Genomic DNA, 10,575 nt, shown 5'->3' on the forward strand with positions numbered 1-10,575 from the left:
CATAAAAACCAATTCACTGGTCTGATCCCAGACCTCTCAAAGTGTGAAACTTTGTTCGATCTCCTTCTTCGGCTCTTTCTCTCTCTCTCTTGTGGCACAAATTGGACTTTAAATCACAATGTGTGGTTTCCACGTTTGCTACATCATCTTTTAACAGTTAATTTAACGAAGTGATTAACGGTTGTACGAAATTAAACTAAAATAATAACTAATTTATAAGATTGAAATGTTTTAGGGATAATTCATTGAATTTCTTAAATCCAAACTAAAATAATAACATCACTTTCATATGATTTCCTAATACATATAGATATATTGACTTTACATAAAATTATAATTTACCCTAATAATTTCTTTAGTGCATGTATTGTTGGAGAAGGAGATTCAAACTTGGCACGTCTACAAACAGTGCAAAAGAAAATACTACAAAAGAATAGTTAGTTCGACTCTAATTTTTATCTTTCCTAACCAATCGAGATAAAAGCCTAAAAGAAAAAAAAAACAACCTTAATTCATCGTGATTCATCTTGCTCTTACTGAGAGAGCCGATGATCCATCGTCGTAGATGTTGAAAAACAAATCGCCATCACTCTCACACAAGGCATAGACGATGTCACCATGGTTGCCCTTTTTGAAAGATCTCTTTGTCAATAACAATCCAAGAATTTGCACAAATTGATATACTAGTTCAAACTCTTATCTACTTGTATAAATTTATAAACTAAAAGGCTCTTTTGACAAATTTTTCTGATTTATTTTTAAATAATCTTCATCCTAAAGGCCAATAATATGTTGGAAGCATGATTCATGAATAGTCAATTCTCTGTTTTATCTAAGCACATAGCACCCTTTTATCCCGATCCCATACGTATATATGGTCTGAAGAAAAAGATACATTTGCTCGACAAATTAAGCGGATAAACTCCCACTTTGAAAAATATTTGCTTGACTCGACTGCTTATAAGTAGTTACAATAATCATTCATATTGCTGAGTCCAATAGCACAGAGTTATAACTAAGCGGTACATTCACTAAGTGGAATCCATCAAGGTGGGTAAGGGCCACAACCATTAATTTGGAGTATCATAGTAACCACACTCTATGGTTCTCAAGAGTAGAGCACCCCACTCCCTATGTTTGGGTAGCAAACCACAAATTGACTATGTTGTATTTAAAGAATAATCAGCTGTAAAATAAAACAAATAAATGTTTGATAATTTGTATGCTTAAAATTGTGAGTATAGTAAAAATCCTATATAAATGAGTAATTTTGAGGAAGTTATTAACGTATCGATAAATAAATATTTATTAACTTATAAAAAAAAAAGTTTTTTTGAACAAACTATCTTATTACACTAAGGGGAGCGGGATTGACTTAACCTCACAATAGGTTAGTAATAATTTAGTTCAAATTCGTTTTTTACTATAATCGAATTTAAGACCTTTCACTTACAAGTAAAGAGGAATACCACTAGACTGTAGTAAAATCCATAGAGACCCAAATTGGAGAAATAAAACCCTACGCTACTGGCTCTAACTAATTTTTATAGTGAATTTTCTTATATCGACATGTTTTGAAAAATAGATGTTTTATATAGAAAGATTTTATTCACAGAGTGCTAAGTGCATGCGAAAGAGAGGCTAATAACTAATGAAAGCAAAAATGACCATGAAAAACAAAAGCAACAAGAAACAATAGAAGTGCGGCAAGTAGATACCTGCAAATGCTATTGTACTAGGGTGTGATTCGTGACATCGTTCAAAGTTGTCTCGTGCTATGCGAGTCTGCCACAACCATGATTCATAATTTACAAATTAAGTGGACGGAGTTTCACATCGGAAAGCACTTGCCTAGCACGGAACGGATGTTTATAAGAAGTTCTACTAAATATTAATTTTGCCAAGCTCAGTAGCATAGACCTGTAACTAAGTAGAGCATTTAAGTGATAGATACCGATGAAGCTTGAGTTAGGTTGTGTAAAGGTGTTTAAATTTTGTACACAAACCACAATTTATGGAGCGTGTGATCATACCAAGCACGTCATATGTTGCACGAGTTATTAGGACGCCTCTCTAAAAGCGGGTAGCAAACCAACAAAGAAGTCAACAGACGGTTTAAATGGGTTTCAACAGCCAGCGGCTGCCCAGATCCTACAGATGATGATGCCTTTACCAAGCGGACTGCCCGGCTCAACTTCCCCATCTTACAACCACTTTTTTGCCCACTCGTCCTAAATTTTTTCTAGTTTATGGTTGAAATCTTTACAGCTTTTCATTGGAATGGAATTGCGAAACTGGGTTTCAGCTTTTGAATGCAAAGTTTGCAAGATCTTGCCAACTTGATGTGGCTATCTCTTGATTTTGAGTGTTTTTTTTTTTTCTAAATTTCTTTTCTACATCCCAGAAATACGTGCTTCGAACTTGGCACCTAGTTCAATAGCCTGAAAGAGAATACCGCTAAATTAATAGCTAGTTGGTTGCATACCTCTTGAATTTGAGTTTTTATTCCAAATGATTTTTTTTCCAACCACTTGAGCAGTAATTAACAGATTTTACTCACGATGATACAAAAATTACGAGTAGGAACACGTGCCCGAAAATGCCAGATACATGATATTTATTGACAGGTACATAATAAATACTTAGACACGGCAATAATTCGACTCTAACCCTTGCCTTCCCTTCATGAGATGAAAGCCAAAAGAGTTCCTCGCGATTCATCTTGCTCTGACTGGGGGAGCCGATGATCCATTATCGGAGACGTCAAAAAACAAATCATCACTCTTACTCAAGGCATAGACAATATCCACCATAAAATCTTGAATGTTCTTTTCTTTTTAAGGACAACCCGATAAATATTCTAAACTACTCGATGAATGATATATATTCTAAACTGCTCTAATCTACGTTAAATTCTGGATAAAAAAAGAAAGAGAGAAGAAACTAAATGTTGTGTTTAACCTCACCAAACCTATTAAAATAACATGAAAAATGATTCCAACAACTGGATGGACCCTGCAATACTCTCCAACAAACAACTGAACTAAATAGAATGACTAAAAACCAAATTGTAAGGCTGCACATTTGGAAGTTTCTGCACATGGTTCACTTTGTTATCTTTCACCTAATACTTCATTTGGCTTTTGATTTACTGTGACGATATTTTAAATTACTCTCTAATTTACAAGAAGAGAATTCAAATTTAATAAGATAGTGCAAGCCAACTAATTTAACACACGCTTCTACTTTTATTTGACTTCTTTGACACCCAATAACGCAATTTTTTACTTCATTCTTTATCCTTTTGGGATATGCATGATAATACATTATATCTATCTATCTAGAAAGCTCATTACCATTTGCCAAAAACTTTGGTCTAAATTTTAGAAATACATCATCTATGGCTACATTCAAAGGCTCTACATTTGAATATCCATTTAATTGGGCCACAAATGCGACACCACTGACGGCAGACATTTTTCCCAGCATTATTTTCTTCCTAAGAATGCTTTAAACACAATTAATATCTAAAGCTTCCTGCCAAACAAGATATTCTATTATAAAAACTTAAAAACCTTAGTAAGCAGACAAGTCGCATTGCCAGATTACCTAAATCATATCATATATTAGCAGTAATTAATTGAAGATTGCAACAGATGAGTTTTATAATGAGGCTTCTCAAGAGCTGTCCTAGTCTGAATCCTTTATCTTTGCAATGTTTCAACCTTTGGCTCAAACAAGTCTGCATCTTCTACCATCCGTGCGTTTTTTCTTGAATACTTAGAGCAACTCCAGCGTTGGAGCCCTCCCCCCTGGCAATACACTATTCAATCCACCTAATAAACAGTAACTGCCCTTAATGAACAGTAAGTAGCCCTGGCAATAGAATTTGCATCTCCACCGTTACACTTCAATAGCCCTGACAATAGGCAATAAAATATTAGTATTTTTTTTATTTATAAAATAATACAAAATAATTTTAATTGTAATATCGGATAAGATTTTTAATCGTTCTCGTTGCGCCACGTGTCATTATCCGAAGTATTATTAAATAATACAAAATAATACAAAATAATACAATTATTGGTGATGGATTTCTGATAAGATTATTAACCAATCACGTCGCGCCACGTGTCATAATCTGTTCACAATCTTTGAGGATAGATTTCCATCAGATTTTTAACTAATGACGGCATGCCACGTGTCATAATCTATTCACAATCTTTGAGGATAGATTTCCATCAGATTTGTAACGAATGACGGCATGCCACGTGGCATTATGCACAACCTAATCCTTTCTGAATCCTCTATATAATCCACCATCCATCCTCACAAATCTCACACCAAAATTCTCAAGATCTCTATCATTATTCATAGTTTCTGCTTCCTTATTCACAAAAATCTGTATCATTATTCATAGTTTCTGTTTCTTTCTTTCAATGTCTTCTTCTTCTTCCTCAAGGATGATGTGGGAATTCAATCAGGAAGAGGAAGAATTGTTTAACGAATCAGAAGCAATGTTCAATCACCAGGGGGTAAGAAATGAGAGGGAAGAGGATGAGGAGCGTCAAATGAGAGATGACGAAGTAAGAAAGGGTAGGGCCTCACATTCCCGTCTAGTCATCCAAGCTGCAGCTCAGATCTGCAGGCCCAGCCGTTCCGGAAACCTTGATAGAAGCAGGCAATGACGAGGTATGAAACTCTTGGATGATTATTTTGTTCCTAATAGTGCATTCCCTGATACGTACTTTAAACGTCGTTTTAGAATGGAACGACATTTGTTCAACAAAATCATGATTGCTGTTTGCAACCATGATTCTTATTTTGTGCAAAAGAAAGATGCTTTTGGTGCTATGGGTCTACTGCTTGAGCAAAAAATTACTGCTGCCTTACGGATGCTTGCATATGGAGCATCTGCAGACCAAGTGGATGAGATAACGAGGATGGGGCAATCAACCATTCTTGAGTCCCTGATGAGGTTTTGCGGAGCAATCGAATCTATCTACACCGCTGAGTACCTCCGCAAACCTACACACATAGACTTGGAGCGGCTGTTGAAGAAGGCGGAGATGCGTGGCTTTCCTGGGATGATTGGAAGCATTGATTGTATGCACTGGACGTGGAAAAACTGTCCAAGTGCATGGCAAGGCGCTTACGGGGACAGAAAAGGAGCAAAAAGTATCATTCTGGAGGCGGTGACATCTTTTGATACATGGATTTGGCATGCCTTTTTCGGGGTCCCGGGAGCTCAAAATGACATCAACATTCTTGCCCAATCCCCAGTGTTCAACGATGTCCTGCAAGGAAAGGCACCAAAAGTTACGTATGAGGTCAACGGACGTATGTACGACGGGCCATACTACCTAGCTGACGGCATCTACCCGCGCTGGTCAACATTTGTCAAAACAGTGCCACGTCCGCGGAGTGCAAAGGAAAAACACTTTGCAAGCTGTCAAGAGGGGTGCATGAAGGATGTGGAGCGTTGTTTCGGTATCCTCCAAGCTCGCTGGGCGATCGTCAGGGGTGCTGCCAGATTGTTTGATGTAGAGTCGCTTCGATCCATCATGATGACGTGCATCATTCTTCACAACATGATTGTGGAAGATGAGTACGATTATGAAGCTGTTGATGAATATGAGCCAGACCCGATGAACCATTCAAGAACACGTATATATTGTGCTCATGACGCCACCGATGAGCCCGTGCAACATGAGCCATTACAAAGGGATGGACGTTACAATGAAAGGCTCATTCAACGATATACTGCATTTCAAATGCCAGACATGCACAATGCCCGACAAATTGACTTGATAGAGCACCAGTGGGCATTGAAACAAGCTGAAGATAATTAAGTTCATTTAGTGTGTTTTTTTGAATTTGGTATGTTTATGTTATTTTATTTGGTGTGTTTTATTATTTGGTATGTTTATGTAATTTTTTTATGTTTATGTTTATGTAATTCTTAGTATATGTAATTCTTAGTATGTTTATGTTTATGTTTATGTAATTTTTTTATGTTTATGTTTATGTAATTCTTAGTATGTTTATGTTTATGTTTATGTAATTTTTTTATGTTTATTTTTATGTAATTCTTAGTATATGTAATTTTTTTATGTTTATGTTTATGTAATTCTTAGTATATGTAATTTTTTTATGTTTATTTTTATGTGGAGCGTTATACAAGGACTTTTAATTAGAACGATGGTCATGGTCATGGACTTTTAATTATTTTATACAAGGAGGTAGAGGGTTTGTTAATAATTTTCATGTCGTGAGGAAAGCAAGGAGGCAGAGGGTAATTCTTAGTATAAATAACTTACCAAATTAATTTGAATAAATATTCAAGAAATTGGAAACAACATAAATAATACAAACAATAAATAATAAATTACAACCCAAAGTGATTGGAAAATTATGGGCTCCGATTACAAAAAGTACTCTATTCATCATCACTTAACCAATTTGTGGTGCTAGGATGATCTTCTCTTGCGGTGCTAGAACCACCTTGGCTTGCTATTGCTTCTCTTGCACGCCTCCTTCGCACAACGTCCGCTTTCTCTGACTTCCAAAAAAATTTAGAATTTGGAGACTTCCCTTCTAAAGACATGTTCATAATCTCACGATCTTGTTGAGCCCGTCTTTCTTCTCTAACATGTTCCCTTTCTTGCCTAAGTAGCTCTCTTTCTATCTCATTAGCATAAAATTCTCTCTCAACAGCTACTGCTTTTGATGCCTCTCTAGCCTTATCAGTCTCATCTTTCGCCATTTCCCTCGCCAAAGTCAATTCACCTTGGCGAGTAAGTTCTTCCATGAACTTTGCATAATCATTCTTGGAAGCACCCCCTTTTCTCTTTGAAGCCTTCTTACCTTGAGGCCTAATTGGAAAACGGGTCGAACCCGACGCTTGTTCAGGGAGGGGCGTTTCGGGCACTTCTTCTGCATCATCTTCATGAACATGATCGGGTGTAGAGTGTAGAGGGGTGTTGTTCATGTGCACTTCTGGACCGACTGACACAACTCTAAATTTAGGACAATCTTTGACAATATTTCAACATTCCCACCGGTTGAATGATTTATTTTTGCTTTTGGTTTTGGCAGCGTACCAAGCTTGTGCTTGAAGTTCCTACACAATAAAAATAAGTAACAAATAAATAATACAAATAAATAATTATAATGAAAATAAGTAACAAATATATAATACAAACAACATAATTATAATGTAACAAATAAATGTAACAAATAAGTAACAATAACATAATTATAATGTAACAAACAACATAATTATAATGTAACAAACAAATAAATAATACAAACAACATAATTATAATGTAACAAACAACATAATTATAATGTAACAAATAAGTAACAATAAATAATAAATTTTGTACGTAACAAATAAATAATACAAACAATAAATAATAAATTATGTAGATAACAAATAAATAATACAAACAAATAATTATAATGTAAATTTGGGTATCAAATAAATAATATATTGTTACCTGATCCGAGTAATTTTCCCCACTTCGAATATTACTACTAGCTTGTGCCAAAGCGTCTCTCCACATACTAAACGATTGGCTAAGTAATTTCCAACGACTGGACATCGATTCTTTGGTTCTTTTCCCACCAATTTTCTCAAGAAAATTGGTATGAATAAGACTCCACATTTCTCGCAACTGCATCTCATTACCCGTAAGCGAACTATGAGTAACTTCAACCCAGCTATTACACAACGCAACATTTTCAATAAGCGACCAATTCGTACCTGCACCAGTGGTCATTTTGTTGAAAAAAAATGGATTCAAACTTTGAGACAAAGAAAGGAATGTGATTGAAAGTAGTTGAGAAAATATGAAATTGTTGTGTAAGGTAGATGATAATGAGAAGGTATTTATAGAAAAGTAAAAACAATTTTTTTTACAATTTTTTTTCAGATTTTTCAGATATTTTTTTGAATTTTTTTGAATTTTTTACAAATTTTTTTAAAATTTTTATTCAATTAATTAATCTCTGCCGTTGGATATAAAAAAATTTGAATTCCAACGCTCCAGATTGTGCCACGTGTCACAACGGTAACTTTTCAGATTTTAAAAACTATTTTTTCATTTATTTTTTAATTTATAAAGCATTTTAATATCCACCGTTGATCTCAGATCGAACGGTGGATATTAAATCTGACTTAAAATTTTTTTTTTACCGTTGAGATCGAACGGTCCACATTAAGTGACCGTTAAGATCTAACGCACCGTGGGAAGCCACATGGCTTCCCAACGGTAACTGACGGATTCTGTTTTTTCTGATTTTTGTGTCGGCGACACGCCCCCACGCGCGGGTGGGGTGCACGCGCCTGACACAAAAAAATTTAAATATTGAGCTGACGCCACCCTGGCGTCAGCCTTACGTCACCCCCACCTCGGGCTCAAGGGCTGGCAATCCCTCACGGGCCCGGAGCTCGGGCCTTCCCCTTCCATCTGGCTAGCCCACGTTGGAGCGACGCCACCGGCCCTCGAGCCCTTGTTTTGGAGCCTGTCCCCCGAGCAAAACCCAACGGTGGGAATGCTCTTACAGACACTAAAGTTTCCACACAAATTTGCATAAAATCTGACAGTCCTCGGCCACTCAGTTTAAGTTGTCGGATAATCCAACGGTCAAATATGTGTAAGGCATTGAGAGTGCCTGTAGGTATTCGATCTCCTTCTTCGGCTCTTTCTCTCTCTCTCTCTCCTGTGGCACAAATTGGACTTTAAATCACAATGTGTGGTTTCCACGTTTGCCACATCATCTTTTAACAGTTAATTTAACAAAGTGATTAACGGTTGTACGAAATTAAACTAAAATAATAACTAATTTATAAGATTGAAATGTTTTAGGGATAATTCATCGAATTTCTTAAATCCAAACTAAAATAATAACATCACTTTCATATGATTTCCTAATACATATAGATATATTGACTTTACATAAAATTATAATTTACCCTAATAATTTCTTTAGTGCATGTATTGTTGGAGAAGGAGATTTAAACTTGGCACGTCTACAAACAGTGCAAAAGAAAATATTACAAAAGAATAGTTAGTTCGACTCTAATTTTCATCTTTCCTAACCAATCGAGATAAAAGCCTAAAAGAAAAAAAAACAACCTTAATTCATCGTGATTCATCTTGCTCTTACTGAGAGAGCCGATGATCCATCGTCGTAGATGTTGAAAAACAAATCGCCATCACTCTCACACAAGGCATAGACGATGTCACCATGGTTGCCCTTTTTGAAAGATCTCTTTGTCAATAACAATCCAAGAATTTGCACAAATTGATATACTAGTTCAAACTCTTATCTACTTGTATAAATTTATAAACTAAAAGGCTCTTTTGACAAATTTTTCTGATTTATTTTTAAATAATCTTCATCCTAAAGGCCAATAATATGTTGGAAGCATGATTCATGAATAGTCAATTCTCTGTTTTATCTAAGCACAGAGCACCCTTTTATCCCGATCCTATACGTATATATGGTCTGAAGAAAAAGATACATTTGCTCGACAAATTAAGCGGATAAACTCCCACTTTGAAAAATATTTGCTTGACTCGACTGCTTATAAGTAGTTACAATAATCATTCATATTGCTGAGTCCAATAGCACAGAGTTATAACTAAGCGGTACATTCACTAAGTGGAATCCATCAAGGTGGGTAAGGGCCACAACCATTAATTTGGAGTATCATAGTAACCACACTCTATGGTTCTCAAGAGTAGAGCACCCCACTCCCTATGTTTGGGTAGCAAACCACAAATTGACTATGTTGTATTTAAAGAATAATCAGCTGTAAAATAAAACAAATAAACGTTTGATAATTTGTATGCTTAAAATTGTGAGTATAGTAAAAATCCTATATAAATGAGTAATTTTGAAGAAGTTATTAACGTATCGATAAATAAATATTTATTAACTTATAAAAAAAAAAAAGTTTTTATGAACAAACTATCTTATTACACTAAGGGGAGCGGGATTGACTTAACCTCACAATGGGTTAGCAATAATTTAGTTCAAATTCGTTTTTTACTATAATCGAATTTAAAACCTTTCACTTACAAGTAAAGAGGAATACCACTAGACCGTAGTAAAATCCATATAGACCCAAATTGGAGAAATAAAACCCTACGCTACTGGCTCTAACTAATTTTTATAGTGAATTTTCTTATATCGACATGTTTTGAAAAATAGATGTTTTATATAGAAAGATTTTATTCACAGAGTGCTAAGTGCATGCGAAAGAGAGGCTAATAACTAATGAAAGCAAAAATGACCATGAAAAACAAAAGCTGCAAGAAACAATGGAAGTCCGGCAAGTAGATACCTGCAAATGCTATTGTACTAGGGTGTGATTCGTGACATCGTTCAAAGTCGTCTCGTGCTATGTGAGTCTGCCACAACCATGATTCATAATTTACAAATTAAGCGGACGGAGTTTCACATCGGAAAGCATTTGCCTAGCACAGAACGGATGCTTATAAGAAGTTCTACTAAATATTAATGTTGCCGAGCTCAGTAGCATAGACCTGTAACTAAGTAGAG

Source organism: Pyrus communis, chromosome 6 (assembly GCF_963583255.1).
Source record: "Pyrus communis chromosome 6, drPyrComm1.1, whole genome shotgun sequence".
Classification (NCBI taxonomy): Eukaryota; Viridiplantae; Streptophyta; class Magnoliopsida; order Rosales; family Rosaceae; genus Pyrus; species Pyrus communis.